This window comes from Somniosus microcephalus, chromosome 19 (assembly GCF_052327205.1).
Source record: "Somniosus microcephalus isolate GS21.2 chromosome 19, FLI_Smic_1.0, whole genome shotgun sequence".
NCBI classification, from domain to species: Eukaryota; Metazoa; Chordata; class Chondrichthyes; order Squaliformes; family Somniosidae; genus Somniosus; species Somniosus microcephalus.
Genome location: NC_141005.1, coordinates 72,945,261 through 72,966,361, shown reverse-complemented (window position 1 = coordinate 72,966,361; position 21,101 = coordinate 72,945,261). Strand labels below are relative to the sequence as shown.

General features: G+C 45.8%; 18 non-coding genes across 18 annotated transcripts; all 18 read left to right on the top strand.

Moving 5' to 3' along the window:
• The first annotated feature begins 98 nt into the window (after window positions 1-98).
• Window positions 99-217, top strand: trnal-caa (transfer RNA leucine (anticodon CAA)). Its single transcript has 2 exons — window positions 99-136; window positions 172-217. It is a non-coding gene; the product is annotated as a tRNA-Leu (tRNA).
• Window positions 218-1,258: 1,041 nt separating this feature from the next.
• trnal-caa (transfer RNA leucine (anticodon CAA)) lies at window positions 1,259-1,377 on the top strand. Its single transcript has 2 exons — window positions 1,259-1,296; window positions 1,332-1,377. It is a non-coding gene; the product is annotated as a tRNA-Leu (tRNA).
• A 1,041-nt stretch (window positions 1,378-2,418) lies between these two features.
• Window positions 2,419-2,537, top strand: trnal-caa (transfer RNA leucine (anticodon CAA)). The gene is made up of 2 exons: window positions 2,419-2,456; window positions 2,492-2,537. It is a non-coding gene; the product is annotated as a tRNA-Leu (tRNA).
• A 1,041-nt stretch (window positions 2,538-3,578) lies between these two features.
• Window positions 3,579-3,697, top strand: trnal-caa (transfer RNA leucine (anticodon CAA)). The gene is made up of 2 exons: window positions 3,579-3,616; window positions 3,652-3,697. It is a non-coding gene; the product is annotated as a tRNA-Leu (tRNA).
• A 1,041-nt stretch (window positions 3,698-4,738) lies between these two features.
• Window positions 4,739-4,857, top strand: trnal-caa (transfer RNA leucine (anticodon CAA)). Its single transcript has 2 exons — window positions 4,739-4,776; window positions 4,812-4,857. It is a non-coding gene; the product is annotated as a tRNA-Leu (tRNA).
• Window positions 4,858-5,898: 1,041 nt separating this feature from the next.
• On the top strand, window positions 5,899-6,017 carry trnal-caa (transfer RNA leucine (anticodon CAA)). Its single transcript has 2 exons — window positions 5,899-5,936; window positions 5,972-6,017. It is a non-coding gene; the product is annotated as a tRNA-Leu (tRNA).
• A 1,041-nt stretch (window positions 6,018-7,058) lies between these two features.
• Window positions 7,059-7,177, top strand: trnal-caa (transfer RNA leucine (anticodon CAA)). Its single transcript has 2 exons — window positions 7,059-7,096; window positions 7,132-7,177. It is a non-coding gene; the product is annotated as a tRNA-Leu (tRNA).
• Window positions 7,178-8,218: 1,041 nt separating this feature from the next.
• On the top strand, window positions 8,219-8,337 carry trnal-caa (transfer RNA leucine (anticodon CAA)). Its single transcript has 2 exons — window positions 8,219-8,256; window positions 8,292-8,337. It is a non-coding gene; the product is annotated as a tRNA-Leu (tRNA).
• Window positions 8,338-9,378: 1,041 nt separating this feature from the next.
• trnal-caa (transfer RNA leucine (anticodon CAA)) lies at window positions 9,379-9,497 on the top strand. Its single transcript has 2 exons — window positions 9,379-9,416; window positions 9,452-9,497. It is a non-coding gene; the product is annotated as a tRNA-Leu (tRNA).
• A 1,041-nt stretch (window positions 9,498-10,538) lies between these two features.
• trnal-caa (transfer RNA leucine (anticodon CAA)) lies at window positions 10,539-10,657 on the top strand. Its single transcript has 2 exons — window positions 10,539-10,576; window positions 10,612-10,657. It is a non-coding gene; the product is annotated as a tRNA-Leu (tRNA).
• Window positions 10,658-11,698: 1,041 nt separating this feature from the next.
• On the top strand, window positions 11,699-11,817 carry trnal-caa (transfer RNA leucine (anticodon CAA)). Its single transcript has 2 exons — window positions 11,699-11,736; window positions 11,772-11,817. It is a non-coding gene; the product is annotated as a tRNA-Leu (tRNA).
• Window positions 11,818-12,858: 1,041 nt separating this feature from the next.
• trnal-caa (transfer RNA leucine (anticodon CAA)) lies at window positions 12,859-12,977 on the top strand. Its single transcript has 2 exons — window positions 12,859-12,896; window positions 12,932-12,977. It is a non-coding gene; the product is annotated as a tRNA-Leu (tRNA).
• A 1,041-nt stretch (window positions 12,978-14,018) lies between these two features.
• On the top strand, window positions 14,019-14,137 carry trnal-caa (transfer RNA leucine (anticodon CAA)). The gene is made up of 2 exons: window positions 14,019-14,056; window positions 14,092-14,137. It is a non-coding gene; the product is annotated as a tRNA-Leu (tRNA).
• A 2,201-nt stretch (window positions 14,138-16,338) lies between these two features.
• Window positions 16,339-16,457, top strand: trnal-caa (transfer RNA leucine (anticodon CAA)). The gene is made up of 2 exons: window positions 16,339-16,376; window positions 16,412-16,457. It is a non-coding gene; the product is annotated as a tRNA-Leu (tRNA).
• A 1,041-nt stretch (window positions 16,458-17,498) lies between these two features.
• trnal-caa (transfer RNA leucine (anticodon CAA)) lies at window positions 17,499-17,617 on the top strand. Its single transcript has 2 exons — window positions 17,499-17,536; window positions 17,572-17,617. It is a non-coding gene; the product is annotated as a tRNA-Leu (tRNA).
• Window positions 17,618-18,658: 1,041 nt separating this feature from the next.
• Window positions 18,659-18,777, top strand: trnal-caa (transfer RNA leucine (anticodon CAA)). The gene is made up of 2 exons: window positions 18,659-18,696; window positions 18,732-18,777. It is a non-coding gene; the product is annotated as a tRNA-Leu (tRNA).
• Window positions 18,778-19,818: 1,041 nt separating this feature from the next.
• trnal-caa (transfer RNA leucine (anticodon CAA)) lies at window positions 19,819-19,937 on the top strand. Its single transcript has 2 exons — window positions 19,819-19,856; window positions 19,892-19,937. It is a non-coding gene; the product is annotated as a tRNA-Leu (tRNA).
• A 1,037-nt stretch (window positions 19,938-20,974) lies between these two features.
• trnal-caa (transfer RNA leucine (anticodon CAA)) lies at window positions 20,975-21,093 on the top strand. Its single transcript has 2 exons — window positions 20,975-21,012; window positions 21,048-21,093. It is a non-coding gene; the product is annotated as a tRNA-Leu (tRNA).
• The last annotated feature ends 8 nt before the right edge of the window (window positions 21,094-21,101 follow it).

The following is a 21,101-nucleotide window of genomic DNA, read 5'->3' as shown; positions in this document are numbered from 1 at the left end:
GTGTTTGTTGTGTGTTTGCACAGGAGGAATGAGTGTGATGCTGCTCAGTAAGAGTGCAGAATTTGGAGCACGTTTTTCTAGAGCTTTTGTGCACAGGTGTCAGGATGGCCGAGTGGTCTAAGGCGCCAGACTCAAGGACTGTTAATCCTTACCTTACCGATGGTTGGTGAATTCTGGTCCCTTTCTAGGGGCGTGGGTTCGAATCCCACTTCTGACATTACCTTTTGATCCACACAATTACAACCAGCGTCAAAAAGCCTGCTCAACTCATCTTCAATTTACAAGTGGCCACCACTAATACCTCAAAGGTATTGCCGTTTGCCAACAAGCTAAAGGCAACGCTCACAGACCAACTTCTTTTCCTCAGAAAACTTACCACATCCTAACACTGTCCTTGGGGATAAGGTTTCAAATCACACTTCTCTTTTCAACCAATTCCCACACTAAAAATCAGGGAGTCAGAAATCTACCTTTTTACCCTACCTTGATGCATTCCACATTGCTTTCTGCTGCTGTGGCTTTCAATCCCACTGCAAACAGTGGTGTTTCTCAGGAAAAGGGCACCAGAGTCAAAGAATGAGACTTCTTCCACACAAAGGCTGCTGAATTCTGCTCCGTTACTCAGGGAATTACTTCCAATGCTACTTCCCACATTAACATTTTGCCAGAAACAAAGGCACCACAGCCAAGCAATTCAGGCACCAGTGCGTAAAAGTTGCCAGAGTTGATGCCTTTTTTAGGCCGTGCCTTTCGGGTGGCAATGCTCAGACTAATGCTTATGGCCAAGGGCGCAATAGCTGCAGAGTGCCTTGTTTCCCCTCACAAAGTTGGGAGATCCAGGTAATTTTCTGGGGAGCAGGACTCCAAATAGCACTTGTCACATGAATGTATTGTGAGAAAAGTAAAGGCCCGGGAATGAGAGACTGAAATGTCCTGTTTGGAACGAGTGTTAGATTTTGAATGGCTCACGTTCGAACGGCAGCTGTGCTGCTTGCGTTTTGTCAAGTTGAGCCAGCAGAATTGTAGGATGTCAGCCGCTATTTTGCAAAATACGAGTTGTTGGGAGAAATATGTGCGTATGAATGTTGGTTGCATTGCAGGGATGATGAACTGAATGACTGGCACTGCCGGTTAATTCATGCAGGAAGAATGAATGGAGTGTGTTTGTTGTGTGTTTGCACAGGAGGAATGAGTGTGATGCTGCTCAGTAAGAGTGCAGAATTTGGAGCACGTTTTTCTAGAGCTTTTGTGCACAGGTGTCAGGATGGCCGAGTGGTCTAAGGCGCCAGACTCAAGGACTGTTAATCCTTACCTTACCGATGGTTGGTGAATTCTGGTCCCTTTCTAGGGGCGTGGGTTCGAATCCCACTTCTGACATTACCTTTTGATCCACACAATTACAACCAGCGTCAAAAAGCCTGCTCAACTCATCTTCAATTTACAAGTGGCCACCACTAATACCTCAAAGGTATTGCCGTTTGCCAACAAGCTAAAGGCAACGCTCACAGACCAACTTCTTTTCCTCAGAAAACTTACCACATCCTAACACTGTCCTTGGGGATAAGGTTTCAAATCACACTTCTCTTTTCAACCAATTCCCACACTAAAAATCAGGGAGTCAGAAATCTACCTTTTTACCCTACCTTGATGCATTCCACATTGCTTTCTGCTGCTGTGGCTTTCAATCCCACTGCAAACAGTGGTGTTTCTCAGGAAAAGGGCACCAGAGTCAAAGAATGAGACTTCTTCCACACAAAGGCTGCTGAATTCTGCTCCGTTACTCAGGGAATTACTTCCAATGCTACTTCCCACATTAACATTTTGCCAGAAACAAAGGCACCACAGCCAAGCAATTCAGGCACCAGTGCGTAAAAGTTGCCAGAGTTGATGCCTTTTTTAGGCCGTGCCTTTCGGGTGGCAATGCTCAGACTAATGCTTATGGCCAAGGGCGCAATAGCTGCAGAGTGCCTTGTTTCCCCTCACAAAGTTGGGAGATCCAGGTAATTTTCTGGGGAGCAGGACTCCAAATAGCACTTGTCACATGAATGTATTGTGAGAAAAGTAAAGGCCCGGGAATGAGAGACTGAAATGTCCTGTTTGGAACGAGTGTTAGATTTTGAATGGCTCACGTTCGAACGGCAGCTGTGCTGCTTGCGTTTTGTCAAGTTGAGCCAGCAGAATTGTAGGATGTCAGCCGCTATTTTGCAAAATACGAGTTGTTGGGAGAAATATGTGCGTATGAATGTTGGTTGCATTGCAGGGATGATGAACTGAATGACTGGCACTGCCGGTTAATTCATGCAGGAAGAATGAATGGAGTGTGTTTGTTGTGTGTTTGCACAGGAGGAATGAGTGTGATGCTGCTCAGTAAGAGTGCAGAATTTGGAGCACGTTTTTCTAGAGCTTTTGTGCACAGGTGTCAGGATGGCCGAGTGGTCTAAGGCGCCAGACTCAAGGACTGTTAATCCTTACCTTACCGATGGTTGGTGAATTCTGGTCCCTTTCTAGGGGCGTGGGTTCGAATCCCACTTCTGACATTACCTTTTGATCCACACAATTACAACCAGCGTCAAAAAGCCTGCTCAACTCATCTTCAATTTACAAGTGGCCACCACTAATACCTCAAAGGTATTGCCGTTTGCCAACAAGCTAAAGGCAACGCTCACAGACCAACTTCTTTTCCTCAGAAAACTTACCACATCCTAACACTGTCCTTGGGGATAAGGTTTCAAATCACACTTCTCTTTTCAACCAATTCCCACACTAAAAATCAGGGAGTCAGAAATCTACCTTTTTACCCTACCTTGATGCATTCCACATTGCTTTCTGCTGCTGTGGCTTTCAATCCCACTGCAAACAGTGGTGTTTCTCAGGAAAAGGGCACCAGAGTCAAAGAATGAGACTTCTTCCACACAAAGGCTGCTGAATTCTGCTCCGTTACTCAGGGAATTACTTCCAATGCTACTTCCCACATTAACATTTTGCCAGAAACAAAGGCACCACAGCCAAGCAATTCAGGCACCAGTGCGTAAAAGTTGCCAGAGTTGATGCCTTTTTTAGGCCGTGCCTTTCGGGTGGCAATGCTCAGACTAATGCTTATGGCCAAGGGCGCAATAGCTGCAGAGTGCCTTGTTTCCCCTCACAAAGTTGGGAGATCCAGGTAATTTTCTGGGGAGCAGGACTCCAAATAGCACTTGTCACATGAATGTATTGTGAGAAAAGTAAAGGCCCGGGAATGAGAGACTGAAATGTCCTGTTTGGAACGAGTGTTAGATTTTGAATGGCTCACGTTCGAACGGCAGCTGTGCTGCTTGCGTTTTGTCAAGTTGAGCCAGCAGAATTGTAGGATGTCAGCCGCTATTTTGCAAAATACGAGTTGTTGGGAGAAATATGTGCGTATGAATGTTGGTTGCATTGCAGGGATGATGAACTGAATGACTGGCACTGCCGGTTAATTCATGCAGGAAGAATGAATGGAGTGTGTTTGTTGTGTGTTTGCACAGGAGGAATGAGTGTGATGCTGCTCAGTAAGAGTGCAGAATTTGGAGCACGTTTTTCTAGAGCTTTTGTGCACAGGTGTCAGGATGGCCGAGTGGTCTAAGGCGCCAGACTCAAGGACTATTAATCCTTACCTTACCGATGGTTGGTGAATTCTGGTCCCTTTCTAGGGGCGTGGGTTCGAATCCCACTTCTGACATTACCTTTTGATCCACACAATTACAACCAGCGTCAAAAAGCCTGCTCAACTCATCTTCAATTTACAAGTGGCCACCACTAATACCTCAAAGGTATTGCCGTTTGCCAACAAGCTAAAGGCAACGCTCACAGACCAACTTCTTTTCCTCAGAAAACTTACCACATCCTAACACTGTCCTTGGGGATAAGGTTTCAAATCACACTTCTCTTTTCAACCAATTCCCACACTAAAAATCAGGGAGTCAGAAATCTACCTTTTTACCCTACCTTGATGCATTCCACATTGCTTTCTGCTGCTGTGGCTTTCAATCCCACTGCAAACAGTGGTGTTTCTCAGGAAAAGGGCACCAGAGTCAAAGAATGAGACTTCTTCCACACAAAGGCTGCTGAATTCTGCTCCGTTACTCAGGGAATTACTTCCAATGCTACTTCCCACATTAACATTTTGCCAGAAACAAAGGCACCACAGCCAAGCAATTCAGGCACCAGTGCGTAAAAGTTGCCAGAGTTGATGCCTTTTTTAGGCCGTGCCTTTCGGGTGGCAATGCTCAGACTAATGCTTATGGCCAAGGGCGCAATAGCTGCAGAGTGCCTTGTTTCCCCTCACAAAGTTGGGAGATCCAGGTAATTTTCTGGGGAGCAGGACTCCAAATAGCACTTGTCACATGAATGTATTGTGAGAAAAGTAAAGGCCCGGGAATGAGAGACTGAAATGTCCTGTTTGGAACGAGTGTTAGATTTTGAATGGCTCACGTTCGAACGGCAGCTGTGCTGCTTGCGTTTTGTCAAGTTGAGCCAGCAGAATTGTAGGATGTCAGCCGCTATTTTGCAAAATACGAGTTGTTGGGAGAAATATGTGCGTATGAATGTTGGTTGCATTGCAGGGATGATGAACTGAATGACTGGCACTGCCGGTTAATTCATGCAGGAAGAATGAATGGAGTGTGTTTGTTGTGTGTTTGCACAGGAGGAATGAGTGTGATGCTGCTCAGTAAGAGTGCAGAATTTGGAGCACGTTTTTCTAGAGCTTTTGTGCACAGGTGTCAGGATGGCCGAGTGGTCTAAGGCGCCAGACTCAAGGACTGTTAATCCTTACCTTACCGATGGTTGGTGAATTCTGGTCCCTTTCTAGGGGCGTGGGTTCGAATCCCACTTCTGACATTACCTTTTGATCCACACAATTACAACCAGCGTCAAAAAGCCTGCTCAACTCATCTTCAATTTACAAGTGGCCACCACTAATACCTCAAAGGTATTGCCGTTTGCCAACAAGCTAAAGGCAACGCTCACAGACCAACTTCTTTTCCTCAGAAAACTTACCACATCCTAACACTGTCCTTGGGGATAAGGTTTCAAATCACACTTCTCTTTTCAACCAATTCCCACACTAAAAATCAGGGAGTCAGAAATCTACCTTTTTACCCTACCTTGATGCATTCCACATTGCTTTCTGCTGCTGTGGCTTTCAATCCCACTGCAAACAGTGGTGTTTCTCAGGAAAAGGGCACCAGAGTCAAAGAATGAGACTTCTTCCACACAAAGGCTGCTGAATTCTGCTCCGTTACTCAGGGAATTACTTCCAATGCTACTTCCCACATTAACATTTTGCCAGAAACAAAGGCACCACAGCCAAGCAATTCAGGCACCAGTGCGTAAAAGTTGCCAGAGTTGATGCCTTTTTTAGGCCGTGCCTTTCGGGTGGCAATGCTCAGACTAATGCTTATGGCCAAGGGCGCAATAGCTGCAGAGTGCCTTGTTTCCCCTCACAAAGTTGGGAGATCCAGGTAATTTTCTGGGGAGCAGGACTCCAAATAGCACTTGTCACATGAATGTATTGTGAGAAAAGTAAAGGCCCGGGAATGAGAGACTGAAATGTCCTGTTTGGAACGAGTGTTAGATTTTGAATGGCTCACGTTCGAACGGCAGCTGTGCTGCTTGCGTTTTGTCAAGTTGAGCCAGCAGAATTGTAGGATGTCAGCCGCTATTTTGCAAAATACGAGTTGTTGGGAGAAATATGTGCGTATGAATGTTGGTTGCATTGCAGGGATGATGAACTGAATGACTGGCACTGCCGGTTAATTCATGCAGGAAGAATGAATGGAGTGTGTTTGTTGTGTGTTTGCACAGGAGGAATGAGTGTGATGCTGCTCAGTAAGAGTGCAGAATTTGGAGCACGTTTTTCTAGAGCTTTTGTGCACAGGTGTCAGGATGGCCGAGTGGTCTAAGGCGCCAGACTCAAGGACTGTTAATCCTTACCTTACCGATGGTTGGTGAATTCTGGTCCCTTTCTAGGGGCGTGGGTTCGAATCCCACTTCTGACATTACCTTTTGATCCACACAATTACAACCAGCGTCAAAAAGCCTGCTCAACTCATCTTCAATTTACAAGTGGCCACCACTAATACCTCAAAGGTATTGCCGTTTGCCAACAAGCTAAAGGCAACGCTCACAGACCAACTTCTTTTCCTCAGAAAACTTACCACATCCTAACACTGTCCTTGGGGATAAGGTTTCAAATCACACTTCTCTTTTCAACCAATTCCCACACTAAAAATCAGGGAGTCAGAAATCTACCTTTTTACCCTACCTTGATGCATTCCACATTGCTTTCTGCTGCTGTGGCTTTCAATCCCACTGCAAACAGTGGTGTTTCTCAGGAAAAGGGCACCAGAGTCAAAGAATGAGACTTCTTCCACACAAAGGCTGCTGAATTCTGCTCCGTTACTCAGGGAATTACTTCCAATGCTACTTCCCACATTAACATTTTGCCAGAAACAAAGGCACCACAGCCAAGCAATTCAGGCACCAGTGCGTAAAAGTTGCCAGAGTTGATGCCTTTTTTAGGCCGTGCCTTTCGGGTGGCAATGCTCAGACTAATGCTTATGGCCAAGGGCGCAATAGCTGCAGAGTGCCTTGTTTCCCCTCACAAAGTTGGGAGATCCAGGTAATTTTCTGGGGAGCAGGACTCCAAATAGCACTTGTCACATGAATGTATTGTGAGAAAAGTAAAGGCCCGGGAATGAGAGACTGAAATGTCCTGTTTGGAACGATTGTTAGATTTTGAATGGCTCACGTTCGAACGGCAGCTGTGCTGCTTGCGTTTTGTCAAGTTGAGCCAGCAGAATTGTAGGATGTCAGCCGCTATTTTGCAAAATACGAGTTGTTGGGAGAAATATGTGCGTATGAATGTTGGTTGCATTGCAGGGATGATGAACTGAATGACTGGCACTGCCGGTTAATTCATGCAGGAAGAATGAATGGAGTGTGTTTGTTGTGTGTTTGCACAGGAGGAATGAGTGTGATGCTGCTCAGTAAGAGTGCAGAATTTGGAGCACGTTTTTCTAGAGCTTTTGTGCACAGGTGTCAGGATGGCCGAGTGGTCTAAGGTGCCAGACTCAAGGACTGTTAATCCTTACCTTACCGATGGTTGGTGAATTCTGGTTCCTTTCTAGGGGCGTGGGTTCGAATCCCACTTCTGACATTACTTTGTGATCCACACAATTACAACCAGCGTCAAAAAGCCTGCTCAACTCATCTTCAATTTACAAGTGGCCACCACTAATACCTCAAAGGTATTGCCGTTTGCCAACAAGCTGAAGGCAACGCTCACAGACCAACTTCTTTTCCTCAGAAAACTTACCACATCCTAACACTGTCCTTGGGGATAAGGTTTCAAATCACACTTCTCTTTTCAACCAATTCCCACACTAAAAATCAGGGAGTCAGAAATCTACCTTTTTACCCTACCTTGATGCATTCCACATTGCTTTCTGCTGCTGTGGCTTTCAATCCCACTGCAAACAGTGGTGTTTCTCAGGAAAAGGGCACCAAAGTCAAAGAATGAGACTTCTTCCACACAAAGGCTGCTGAATTCTGCTTCGTTACTCAGGGAATTACTTCCAATGCTACTTCCCACATTAACATTTTGCCAGAAACAAAGGCACCACAGCCAAGCAATTCAGGCACCAGTGCGTAAAAGTTGCCAGAGTTGATGCCTTTTTTAGGCCGTGCCTTTCGGGTGGCAATGCTCAGACTAATGCTAATGGCCAAGGGCGCAATAGCTGCAGAGTGCCTTGTTTCCCCTCACAAAGTTGGGAGATCCAGGTAATTTTCTGGGGAGCAGGACTCCAAATAGCACTTGTCACATGAATGTATTGTGAGAAAAGTAAAGGCCCGGGAATGAGAGACTGAAATGTCCTGTTTGGAACGAGTGTTAGATTTTGAATGGCTCACGTTCGAACGGCAGCTGTGCTGCTTGCGTTTTGTCAAGTTGAGCCAGCAGAATTGTAGGATGTCAGCCGCTATTTTGCAAAATACGAGTTGTTGGGAGAAATATGTGCGTATGAATGTTGGTTGCATTGCAGGGATGATGAACTGAATGACTGGCACTGCCGGTTAATTCATGCAGGAAGAATGAATGGAGTGTGTTTGTTGTGTGTTTGCACAGGAGGAATGAGTGTGATGCTGCTCAGTAAGAGTGCAGAATTTGGAGCACGTTTTTCTAGAGCTTTTGTGCACAGGTGTCAGGATGGCCGAGTGGTCTAAGGCGCCAGACTCAAGGACTGTTAATCCTTACCTTACCGATGGTTGGTGAATTCTGGTCCCTTTCTAGGGGCGTGGGTTCGAATCCCACTTCTGACATTACCTTTTGATCCACACAATTACAACCAGCGTCAAAAAGCCTGCTCAACTCATCTTCAATTTACAAGTGGCCACCACTAATACCTCAAAGGTATTGCCGTTTGCCAACAAGCTAAAGGCAACGCTCACAGACCAACTTCTTTTCCTCAGAAAACTTACCACATCCTAACACTGTCCTTGGGGATAAGGTTTCAAATCACACTTCTCTTTTCAACCAATTCCCACACTAAAAATCAGGGAGTCAGAAATCTACCTTTTTACCCTACCTTGATGCATTCCACATTGCTTTCTGCTGCTGTGGCTTTCAATCCCACTGCAAACAGTGGTGTTTCTCAGGAAAAGGGCACCAGAGTCAAAGAATGAGACTTCTTCCACACAAAGGCTGCTGAATTCTGCTCCGTTACTCAGGGAATTACTTCCAATGCTACTTCCCACATTAACATTTTGCCAGAAACAAAGGCACCACAGCCAAGCAATTCAGGCACCAGTGCGTAAAAGTTGCCAGAGTTGATGCCTTTTTTAGGCCGTGCCTTTCGGGTGGCAATGCTCAGACTAATGCTTATGGCCAAGGGCGCAATAGCTGCAGAGTGCCTTGTTTCCCCTCACAAAGTTGGGAGATCCAGGTAATTTTCTGGGGAGCAGGACTCCAAATAGCACTTGTCACATGAATGTATTGTGAGAAAAGTAAAGGCCCGGGAATGAGAGACTGAAATGTCCTGTTTGGAACGAGTGTTAGATTTTGAATGGCTCACGTTCGAACGGCAGCTGTGCTGCTTGCGTTTTGTCAAGTTGAGCCAGCAGAATTGTAGGATGTCAGCCGCTATTTTGCAAAATACGAGTTGTTGGGAGAAATATGTGCGTATGAATGTTGGTTGCATTGCAGGGATGATGAACTGAATGACTGGCACTGCCGGTTAATTCATGCAGGAAGAATGAATGGAGTGTGTTTGTTGTGTGTTTGCACAGGAGGAATGAGTGTGATGCTGCTCAGTAAGAGTGCAGAATTTGGAGCACGTTTTTCTAGAGCTTTTGTGCACAGGTGTCAGGATGGCCGAGTGGTCTAAGGCGCCAGACTCAAAGACTGTTAATCCTTACCTTACCGATGGTTGGTGAATTCTGGTCCCTTTCTAGGGGCGTGGGTTCGAATCCCACTTCTGACATTACCTTTTGATCCACACAATTACAACCAGCGTCAAAAAGCCTGCTCAACTCATCTTCAATTTACAAGTGGCCACCACTAATACCTCAAAGGTATTGCCGTTTGCCAACAAGCTAAAGGCAACGCTCACAGACCAACTTCTTTTCCTCAGAAAACTTACCACATCCTAACACTGTCCTTGGGGATAAGGTTTCAAATCACACTTCTCTTTTCAACCAATTCCCACACTAAAAATCAGGGAGTCAGAAATCTACCTTTTTACCCTACCTTGATGCATTCCACATTGCTTTCTGCTGCTGTGGCTTTCAATCCCACTGCAAACAGTGGTGTTTCTCAGGAAAAGGGCACCAGAGTCAAAGAATGAGACTTCTTCCACACAAAGGCTGCTGAATTCTGCTCCGTTACTCAGGGAATTACTTCCAATGCTACTTCCCACATTAACATTTTGCCAGAAACAAAGGCACCACAGCCAAGCAATTCAGGCACCAGTGCGTAAAAGTTGCCAGAGTTGATGCCTTTTTTAGGCCGTGCCTTTCGGGTGGCAATGCTCAGACTAATGCTTATGGCCAAGGGCGCAATAGCTGCAGAGTGCCTTGTTTCCCCTCACAAAGTTGGGAGATCTAGGTAATTTTCTGGGGAGCAGGACTCCAAATAGCACTTGTCACATGAATGTATTGTGAGAAAAGTAAAGGCCCGGGAATGAGAGACTGAAATGTCCTGTTTGGAACGAGTGTTAGATTTTGAATGGCTCACGTTCGAACGGCAGCTGTGCTGCTTGCGTTTTGTCAAGTTGAGCCAGCAGAATTGTAGGATGTCAGCCGCTATTTTGCAAAATACGAGTTGTTGGGAGAAATATGTGCGTATGAATGTTGGTTGCATTGCAGGGATGATGAACTGAATGACTGGCACTGCCGGTTAATTCATGCAGGAAGAATGAATGGAGTGTGTTTGTTGTGTGTTTGCACAGGAGGAATGAGTGTGATGCTGCTCAGTAAGAGTGCAGAATTTGGAGCACGTTTTTCTAGAGCTTTTGTGCACAGGTGTCAGGATGGCCGAGTGGTCTAAGGCGCCAGACTCAAGGACTGTTAATCCTTACCTTACCGATGGTTGGTGAATTCTGGTCCCTTTCTAGGGGCGTGGGTTCGAATCCCACTTCTGACATTACCTTTTGATCCACACAATTACAACCAGCGTCAAAAAGCCTGCTCAACTCATCTTCAATTTACAAGTGGCCACCACTAATACCTCAAAGGTATTGCCGTTTGCCAACAAGCTAAAGGCAACGCTCACAGACCAACTTCTTTTCCTCAGAAAACTTACCACATCCTAACACTGTCCTTGGGGATAAGGTTTCAAATCACACTTCTCTTTTCAACCAATTCCCACACTAAAAATCAGGGAGTCAGAAATCTACCTTTTTACCCTACCTTGATGCATTCCACATTGCTTTCTGCTGCTGTGGCTTTCAATCCCACTGCAAACAGTGGTGTTTCTCAGGAAAAGGGCACCAGAGTCAAAGAATGAGACTTCTTCCACACAAAGGCTGCTGAATTCTGCTCCGTTACTCAGGGAATTACTTCCAATGCTACTTCCCACATTAACATTTTGCCAGAAACAAAGGCACCACAGCCAAGCAATTCAGGCACCAGTGCGTAAAAGTTGCCAGAGTTGATGCCTTTTTTAGGCCGTGCCTTTCGGGTGGCAATGCTCAGACTAATGCTTATGGCCAAGGGCGCAATAGCTGCAGAGTGCCTTGTTTCCCCTCACAAAGTTGGGAGATCCAGGTAATTTTCTGGGGAGCAGGACTCCAAATAGCACTTGTCACATGAATGTATTGTGAGAAAAGTAAAGGCCCGGGAATGAGAGACTGAAATGTCCTGTTTGGAACGAGTGTTAGATTTTGAATGGCTCACGTTCGAACGGCAGCTGTGCTGCTTGCGTTTTGTCAAGTTGAGCCAGCAGAATTGTAGGATGTCAGCCGCTATTTTGCAAAATACGAGTTGTTGGGAGAAATATGTGCGTATGAATGTTGGTTGCATTGCAGGGATGATGAACTGAATGACTGGCACTGCCGGTTAATTCATGCAGGAAGAATGAATGGAGTGTGTTTGTTGTGTGTTTGCACAGGAGGAATGAGTGTGATGCTGCTCAGTAAGAGTGCAGAATTTGGAGCACGTTTTTCTAGAGCTTTTGTGCACAGGTGTCAGGATGGCCGAGTGGTCTAAGGCGCCAGACTCAAGGACTGTTAATCCTTACCTTACCGATGGTTGGTGAATTCTGGTCCCTTTCTAGGGGCGTGGGTTCGAATCCCACTTCTGACATTACCTTTTGATCCACACAATTACAACCAGCGTCAAAAAGCCTGCTCAACTCATCTTCAATTTACAAGTGGCCACCACTAATACCTCAAAGGTATTGCCGTTTGCCAACAAGCTAAAGGCAACGCTCACAGACCAACTTCTTTTCCTCAGAAAACTTACCACATCCTAACACTGTCCTTGGGGATAAGGTTTCAAATCACACTTCTCTTTTCAACCAATTCCCACACTAAAAATCAGGGAGTCAGAAATCTACCTTTTTACCCTACCTTGATGCATTCCACATTGCTTTCTGCTGCTGTGGCTTTCAATCCCACTGCAAACAGTGGTGTTTCTCAGGAAAAGGGCACCAGAGTCAAAGAATGAGACTTCTTCCACACAAAGGCTGCTGAATTCTGCTCCGTTACTCAGGGAATTACTTCCAATGCTACTTCCCACATTAACATTTTGCCAGAAACAAAGGCACCACAGCCAAGCAATTCAGGCACCAGTGCGTAAAAGTTGCCAGAGTTGATGCCTTTTTTAGGCCGTGCCTTTCGGGTGGCAATGCTCAGACTAATGCTTATGGCCAAGGGCGCAATAGCTGCAGAGTGCCTTGTTTCCCCTCACAAAGTTGGGAGATCCAGGTAATTTTCTGGGGAGCAGGACTCCAAATAGCACTTGTCACATGAATGTATTGTGAGAAAAGTAAAGGCCCGGGAATGAGAGACTGAAATGTCCTGTTTGGAACGAGTGTTAGATTTTGAATGGCTCACGTTCGAACGGCAGCTGTGCTGCTTGCGTTTTGTCAAGTTGAGCCAGCAGAATTGTAGGATGTCAGCCGCTATTTTGCAAAATACGAGTTGTTGGGAGAAATATGTGCGTATGAATGTTGGTTGCATTGCAGGGATGATGAACTGAATGACTGGCACTGCCGGTTAATTCATGCAGGAAGAATGAATGGAGTGTGTTTGTTGTGTGTTTGCACAGGAGGAATGAGTGTGATGCTGCTCAGTAAGAGTGCAGAATTTGGAGCACGTTTTTCTAGAGCTTTTGTGCACAGGTGTCAGGATGGCCGAGTGGTCTAAGGCGCCAGACTCAAGGACTGTTAATCCTTACCTTACCGATGGTTGGTGAATTCTGGTCCCTTTCTAGGGGCGTGGGCTCGAATCCCACTTCTGACATTACCTTTTGATCCACACAATTACAACCAGCGTCAAAAAGCCTGCTCAACTCATCTTCAATTTACAAGTGGCCACCACTAATACCTCAAAGGTATTGCCGTTTGCCAACAAGCTAAAGGCAACGCTCACAGACCAACTTCTTTTCCTCAGAAAACTTACCACATCCTAACACTGTCCTTGGGGATAAGGTTTCAAATCACACTTCTCTTTTCAACCAATTCCCACACTAAAAATCAGGGAGTCAGAAATCTACCTTTTTACCCTACCTTGATGCATTCCACATTGCTTTCTGCTGCTGTGGCTTTCAATCCCACTGCAAACAGTGGTGTTTCTCAGGAAAAGGGCACCAGAGTCAAAGAATGAGACTTCTTCCACACAAAGGCTGCTGAATTCTGCTCCGTTACTCAGGGAATTACTTCCAATGCTACTTCCCACATTAACATTTTGCCAGAAACAAAGGCACCACAGCCAAGCAATTCAGGCACCAGTGCGTAAAAGTTGCCAGAGTTGATGCCTTTTTTAGGCCGTGCCTTTCGGGTGGCAATGCTCAGACTAATGCTTATGGCCAAGGGCGCAATAGCTGCAGAGTGCCTTGTTTCCCCTCACAAAGTTGGGAGATCCAGGTAATTTTCTGGGGAGCAGGACTCCAAATAGCACTTGTCACATGAATGTATTGTGAGAAAAGTAAAGGCCCGGGAATGAGAGACTGAAATGTCCTGTTTGGAACGAGTGTTAGATTTTGAATGGCTCACGTTCGAACGGCAGCTGTGCTGCTTGCGTTTTGTCAAGTTGAGCCAGCAGAATTGTAGGATGTCAGCCGCTATTTTGCAAAATACGAGTTGTTGGGAGAAATATGTGCGTATGAATGTTGGTTGCATTGCAGGGATGATGAACTGAATGACTGGCACTGCCGGTTAATTCATGCAGGAAGAATGAATGGAGTGTGTTTGTTGTGTGTTTGCACAGGAGGAATGAGTGTGATGCTGCTCAGTAAGAGTGCAGAATTTGGAGCACCTTTTTCTAGAGCTTTTGTGCACAGGTGTCAGGATGGCCGAGTGGTCTAAGGCGCCAGACTCAAGGACTGTTAATCTTTACCTTACCGATGGTTGGTGAATTCTGGTCCCTTTCTAGGGACGTGGGTTCGAATCCCACTTCTAACATCACCTTTTGATCCACACAATTACAACCAGCGTCAAAAAGCCTGCTCAACTCATCTTCAATTTACAAGTGGCCACCACTAATACCTCAAAGGTATTGCCGTTTGCCAACAAGCTAAAGGCAACGCTCACAGACCAACTTCTTTTCCTCAGAAAACTTACCACATCCTAACACTGTCCTTGGGGATAAGGTTTCAAATCACACTTCTCTTTTCAACCAATTCCCACACTAAAAATCAGGGAGTCAGAAATCTACCTTTTTACCCTACCTTGATGCATTCCACATTGCTTTCTGCTGCTGTGGCTTTCAATCCCACTGCAAACAGTGGTGTTTCTCAGGAAAAGGGCACCAGAGTCAAAGAATGAGACTTCTTCCACACAAAGGCTGCTGAATTCTGCTCCGTTACTCAGGGAATTACTTCCAATGCTACTTCCCACATTAACATTTTGCCAGAAACAAAGGCACCACAGCCAAGCAATTCAGGCACCAGTGCGTAAAAGTTGCCAGAGTTGATGCCTTTTTTAGGCCGTGCCTTTCGGGTGGCAATGCTCAGACTAATGCTTATGGCCAAGGGCGCAATAGCTGCAGAGTGCCTTGTTTCCCCTCACAAAGTTGGGAGATCCAGGTAATTTTCTGGGGAGCAGGACTCCAAATAGCACTTGTCACATGAATGTATTGTGAGAAAAGTAAAGGCCCGGGAATGAGAGACTGAAATGTCCTGTTTGGAACGAGTGTTAGATTTTGAATGGCTCACGTTCGAACGGCAGCTGTGCTGCTTGCGTTTTGTCAAGTTGAGCCAGCAGAATTGTAGGATGTCAGCCGCTATTTTGCAAAATACGAGTTGTTGGGAGAAATATGTGCGTATGAATGTTGGTTGCATTGCAGGGATGATGAACTGAATGACTGGCACTGCCGGTTAATTCATGCAGGAAGAATGAATGGAGTGTGTTTGTTGTGTGTTTGCACAGGAGGAATGAGTGTGATGCTGCTCAGTAAGAGTGCAGAATTTGGAGCACCTTTTTCTAGAGCTTTTGTGCACAGGTGTCAGGATGGCCAAGTGGTCTAAGGCGCCAGACTCAAGGACTGTTAATCTTTACCTTACCGATGGTTGGTGAATTCTGGTCCCTTTCTAGGGGCGTGGGTTCGAATCCCACTTCTAACATTACCTTTTGATCCACACAATTACAACCAGCGTCAAAAAGCCTGCTCAACTCATCTTCAATTTACAAGTGGCCACCACTAATACCTCAAAGGTATTGCCGTTTGCCAACAAGCTAAAGGCAACGCTCACAGACCAACTTCTTTTCCTCAGAAAACCTACCACATCCTAACACTGTCCTTGGGGATAAGGTTTCAAATCACACTTCTCTTTTCAACCAATTCCCACACTAAAAATCAGGGAGTCAGAAATCTACCTTTTTACCCTACCTTGATGCATTCCACATTGCTTTCTGCTGCTGTGGCTTTCAATCCCACTGCAAACAGTGGTGTTTCTCAGGAAAAGGGCACCAGAGTCAAAGAATGAGACTTCTTCCACACAAAGGCTGCTGAATTCTGCTCCGTTACTCAGGGAATTACTTCCAATGCTACTTCCCACATTAACATTTTGCCAGAAACAAAGGCACCACAGCCAAGCAATTCAGGCACCAGTGCGTAAAAGTTGCCAGAGTTGATGCCTTTTTTAGGCCGTGCCTTTCGGGTGGCAATGCTCAGACTAATGCTTATGGCCAAGGGCGCAATAGCTGCAGAGTGCCTTGTTTCCCCTCACAAAGTTGGGAGATCCAGGTAATTTTCTGGGGAGCAGGACTCCAAATAGCACTTGTCACATGAATGTATTGTGAGAAAAGTAAAGGCCCGGGAATGAGAGACTGAAATGTCCTGTTTGGAACGAGTGTTAGATTTTGAATGGCTCACGTTCGAACGGCAGCTGTGCTGCTTGCGTTTTGTCAAGTTGAGCCAGCAGAATTGTAGGATGTCAGCCGCTATTTTGCAAAATACGAGTTGTTGGGAGAAATATGTGCGTATGAATGTTGGTTGCATTGCAGGGATGATGAACTGAATGACTGGCACTGCCGGTTAATTCATGCAGGAAGAATGAATGGAGTGTGTTTGTTGTGTGTTTGCACAGGAGGAATGAGTGTGATGCTGCTCAGTAAGAGTGCAGAATTTGGAGCACGTTTTTCTAGAGCTTTTGTGCACAGGTGTCAGGATGGCCGAGTGGTCTAAGGCGCCAGACTCAAGGACTGTTAATCCTTACCTTACCGATGGTTGGTGAATTCTGGTCCCTTTCTAGGGGCGTGGGTTCGAATCCCACTTCTGACATTACCTTTTGATCCACACAATTACAACCAGCGTCAAAAAGCCTGCTCAACTCATCTTCAATTTACAAGTGGCCACCACTAATACCTCAAAGGTATTGCCGTTTGCCAACAAGCTAAAGGCAACGCTCACAGACCAACTTCTTTTCCTCAGAAAACTTACCACATCCTAACACTGTCCTTGGGGATAAGGTTTCAAATCACACTTCTCTTTTCAACCAATTCCCACACTAAAAATCAGGGAGTCAGAAATCTACCTTTTTACCCTACCTTGATGCATTCCACATTGCTTTCTGCTGCTGTGGCTTTCAATCCCACTGCAAACAGTGGTGTTTCTCAGGAAAAGGGCACCAGAGTCAAAGAATGAGACTTCTTCCACACAAAGGCTGCTGAATTCTGCTCCGTTACTCAGGGAATTACTTCCAATGCTACTTCCCACATTAACATTTTGCCAGAAACAAAGGCACCACAGCCAAGCAATTCAGGCACCAGTGCGTAAAAGTTGCCAGAGTTGATGCCTTTTTTAGGCCGTGCCTTTCGGGTGGCAATGCTCAGACTAATGCTTATGGCCAAGGGCGCAATAGCTGCAGAGTGCCTTGTTTCCCCTCACAAAGTTGGGAGATCCAGGTAATTTTCTGGGGAGCAGGACTCCAAATAGCACTTGTCACATGAATGTATTGTGAGAAAAGTAAAGGCCCGGGAATGAGAGACTGAAATGTCCTGTTTGGAACGAGTGTTAGATTTTGAATGGCTCACGTTCGAACGGCAGCTGTGCTGCTTGCGTTTTGTCAAGTTGAGCCAGCAGAATTGTAGGATGTCAGCCGCTATTTTGCAAAATACGAGTTGTTGGGAGAAATATGTGCGTATGAATGTTGGTTGCATTGCAGGGATGATGAACTGAATGACTGGCACTGCCGGTTAATTCATGCAGGAAGAATGAATGGAGTGTGTTTGTTGTGTGTTTGCACAGGAGGAATGAGTGTGATGCTGCTCAGTAAGAGTGCAGAATTTGGAGCACGTTTTTCTAGAGCTTTTGTGCACAGGTGTCAGGATGGCCGAGTGGTCTAAGGCGCCAGACTCAAGGACTGTTAATCCTTACCTTACCGATGGTTGGTGAATTCTGGTCCCTTTCTAGGGGCGTGGGTTCGAATCCCACTTCTGACATTACCTTTTGATCCACACAATTACAACCAGCGTCAAAAAGCCTGCTCAACTCATCTTCAATTTACAAGTGGCCACCACTAATACCTCAAAGGTATTGCCGTTTGCCAACAAGCTAAAGGCAACGCTCACAGACCAACTTCTTTTCCTCAGAAAACTTACCACATCCTAACACTGTCCTTGGGGATAAGGTTTCAAATCACACTTCTCTTTTCAACCAATTCCCACACTAAAAATCAGGGAGTCAGAAATCTACCTTTTTACCCTACCTTGATGCATTCCACATTGCTTTCTGCTGCTGTGGCTTTCAATCCCACTGCAAACAGTGGTGTTTCTCAGGAAAAGGGCACCAGAGTCAAAGAATGAGACTTCTTCCACACAAAGGCTGCTGAATTCTGCTCCGTTACTCAGGGAATTACTTCCAATGCTACTTCCCACATTAACATTTTGCCAGAAACAAAGGCACCACAGCCAAGCAATTCAGGCACCAGTGCGTAAAAGTTGCCAGAGTTGATGCCTTTTTTAGGCCGTGCCTTTCGGGTGGCAATGCTCAGACTAATGCTTATGGCCAAGGGCGCAATAGCTGCAGAGTGCCTTGTTTCCCCTCACAAAGTTGGGAGATCCAGGTAATTTTCTGGGGAGCAGGACTCCAAATAGCACTTGTCACATGAATGTATTGTGAGAAAAGTAAAGGCCCGGGAATGAGAGACTGAAATGTCCTGTTTGGAACGAGTGTTAGATTTTGAATGGCTCACGTTCGAACGGCAGCTGTGCTGCTTGCGTTTTGTCAAGTTGAGCCAGCAGAATTGTAGGATGTCAGCCGCTATTTTGCAAAATACGAGTTGTTGGGAGAAATATGTGCGTATGAATGTTGGTTGCATTGCAGGGATGATGAACTGAATGACTGGCACTGCCGGTTAATTCATGCAGGAAGAATGAATGGAGTGTGTTTGTTGTGTGTTTGCACAGGAGGAATGAGTGTGATGCTGCTCAGTAAGAGTGCAGAATTTGGAGCACGTTTTTCTAGAGCTTTTGTGCACAGGTGTCAGGATGGCCGAGTGGTCTAAGGCGCCAGACTCAAGGACTGTTAATCCTTACCTTACCGATGGTTGGTGAATTCTGGTCCCTTTCTAGGGGCGTGGGTTCGAATCCCACTTCTGACATTACCTTTTGATCCACACAATTACAACCAGCGTCAAAAAGCCTGCTCAACTCATCTTCAATTTACAAGTGGCCACCACTAATACCTCAAAGGTATTGCCGTTTGCCAACAAGCTAAAGGCAACGCTCACAGACCAACTTCTTTTCCTCAGAAAACTTACCACATCCTAACACTGTCCTTGGGGATAAGGTTTCAAATCACACTTCTCTTTTCAACCAATTCCCACACTAAAAATCAGGGAGTCAGAAATCTACCTTTTTACCCTACCTTGATGCATTCCACATTGCTTTCTGCTGCTGTGGCTTTCAATCCCACTGCAAACAGTGGTGTTTCTCAGGAAAAGGGCACCAGAGTCAAAGAATGAGACTTCTTCCACACAAAGGCTGCTGAATTCTGCTCCGTTACTCAGGGAATTACTTCCAATGCTACTTCCCACATTAACATTTTGCCAGAAACAAAGGCACCACAGCCAAGCAATTCAGGCACCAGTGCGTAAAAGTTGCCAGAGTTGATGCCTTTTTTAGGCCGTGCCTTTCGGGTGGCAATGCTCAGACTAATGCTTATGGCCAAGGGCGCAATAGCTGCAGAGTGCCTTGTTTCCCCTCACAAAGTTGGGAGATCCAGGTAATTTTCTGGGGAGCAGGACTCCAAATAGCACTTGTCACATGAATGTATTGTGAGAAAAGTAAAGGCCCGGGAATGAGAGACTGAAATGTCCTGTTTGGAACGAGTGTTAGATTTTGAATGGCTCACGTTCGAACGGCAGCTGTGCTGCTTGCGTTTTGTCAAGTTGAGCCAGCAGAATTGTAGGATGTCAGCCGCTATTTTGCAAAATACGAGTTGTTGGGAGAAATATGTGCGTATGAATGTTGGTTGCATTGCAGGGATGATGAACTGAATGACTGGCACTGCCGGTTAATTCATGCAGGAAGAATGAATGGAGTGTGTTTGTTGTGTGTTTGCACAGGAGGAATGAGTGTGATGCTGCTCAGTAAGAGTGCAGAATTTGGAGCACGTTTTTCTAGAGCTTTTGTGCACAGGTGTCAGGATGGCCGAGTGGTCTAAGGCGCCAGACTCAAGGACTGTTAATCCTTACCTTACCGATGGTTGGTGAATTCTGGTCCCTTTCTAGGGGCGTGGGTTCGAATCCCACTTCTGACATTACCTTTTGATCCACACAATTACAACCAGCGTCAAAAAGCCTGCTCAACTCATCTTCAATTTACAAGTGGCCACCACTAATACCTCAAAGGTATTGCCGTTTGCCAACAAGCTAAAGGCAACGCTCACAGACCAACTTCTTTTCCTCAGAAAACTTACCACATCCTAACACTGTCCTTGGGGATAAGGTTTCAAATCACACTTCTCTTTTCAACCAATTCCCACACTAAAAATCAGGGAGTCAGAAATCTACCTTTTTACCCTACCTTGATGCATTCCACATTGCTTTCTGCTGCTGTGGCTTTCAATCCACTGCAAACAGTGGTGTTTCTCAGGAAAAGGCACCAGAGTCAAAGAATGAGACTTCTTCCACACAAAGGCTGCTGAATTCTGCTCCGTTACTCAGGGAATTACTTCCAATGCTACTTCCCACATTAACATTTTGCCAGAAACAAAGGCACCACAGCCAAGCAATCAGGCACCAGTGCGTAAAAGTTGCCAGAGTTGATGCCTTTTTTAGGCCGTGCCTTTCGGGTGGCAATGCTCAGACTAATGCTTATGGCCAAGGGCGCAATAGCTGCAGAGTGCCTTGTTTCCCCTCACAAAGTTGGGAGATCCAGGTAATTTTCTGGGGAGCAGGACTCCAAATAGCACTTGTCACATGAATGTATTGTGAGAAAAGTAAAGGCCCGGGAATGAGAGACTGAAATGTCCTGTTTGGAACGAGTGTTAGATTTTGAATGGCTCACGTTCGAACGGCAGCTGTGCTGCTTGCGTTTTGTCAAGTGAGCCAGCAGAATTGTAGGATGTCAGCCGCTATTTTGCAAAATACGAGTTGTTGGGAGAAATATGTGCGTATGAATGTTGGTTGCATTGCAGGGATGATGAACTGAATGACTGGCACTGCCGGTTAATTCATGCAGGAAGAATGAATGGAGTGTGTTTGTTGTGTGTTTGCACAGGAGGAATGAGTGTGATGCTGCTCAGTAAGAGTGCAGAATTTGGAGCACGTTTTTCTAGAGCTTTTGTGCACAGGTGTCAGGATGGCCGAGTGGTCTAAGGCGCCAGACTCAAGGACTGTTAATCCTTACCTTACCGATGGTTGGTGAATTCTGGTCCCTTTCTAGGGGCGTGGGTTCGAATCCCACTTCTGACATTACCTTT